Below are 681 nucleotides of genomic sequence, written 5' to 3'. Positions count from 1 at the left end.
TTGCATCCTCGAACGTTGGTCCATTTTGAAACTCAGAAACGTTCCCCGCCACAACGTTTCCTCCCTCATCTGAATACTCAGCGTCGGTGGCCCCGCCTTTCGTTTTTCGTTTTCCCCTGCGACTGCTTTCATCGATGGGTTTCTGGGCGCCCGAAAAAAAATTTTTTTTCCGGTGGGGGTTTCCCCCGCCTTCGTAAGCTTTCCTTTTATCATTGGAAAAGGACTTCCCCCTCGCCGGGGAAGTACTTTTTGGGTTTGGTTTTTTTTGTTCCATCCTTTCCAAAAGGGTTCGCGTTACCTCCCTTGTTCTTTCCACTCGATCTTCTCCCAGCTGCTCCCCTCCCAGCTGATCCTCTGCTATCTGCCTTTTCTCCAGCGCTCGCCCAGTTTCCTCGCGCTGTACCTGCTCCTTCCTCTGCTTAGGCGCTTGGATGTGCTGTGACAACGCGCTGTCGAAGGAAGATGCAAAAAAAAAGCAAAACGGGGCAGGGCAAAAGGGAATGGAATAAAGATTTGTAAATGTATAGAAATGAAAAGAAGTGAAAGATAAAACAGAATATAGATGCTCATTTCCCGGTTTTTAAAAAGTAAACAAAATGGGCAAAGGGGAAGGAAAAAAAAGGTTTAAGGGGTTTGAGGATGGAAAAAGAGTATAGATAGACATTTGGTAAGCAGATGGGG

General features: G+C 46.7%; 1 protein-coding gene across 1 annotated transcript in view; it reads right to left on the bottom strand.

The window, feature by feature from the left end:
- Positions 1 to 681, bottom strand: part of LOC119582278 (neurogenic locus notch homolog protein 1-like) — a gene marked incomplete in the record, with an annotated part of 19,828 nt that overhangs the window by 18,445 nt on the left and 702 nt on the right.

Source organism: Penaeus monodon, chromosome 15 (assembly GCF_015228065.2).
Source record: "Penaeus monodon isolate SGIC_2016 chromosome 15, NSTDA_Pmon_1, whole genome shotgun sequence".
In the NCBI taxonomy this organism is placed as follows: domain Eukaryota; kingdom Metazoa; phylum Arthropoda; class Malacostraca; order Decapoda; family Penaeidae; genus Penaeus; species Penaeus monodon.
The sequence above is the reverse complement of the archived record's forward strand: the minus strand, read 5'-3'. Positions and strand labels throughout refer to the sequence as shown.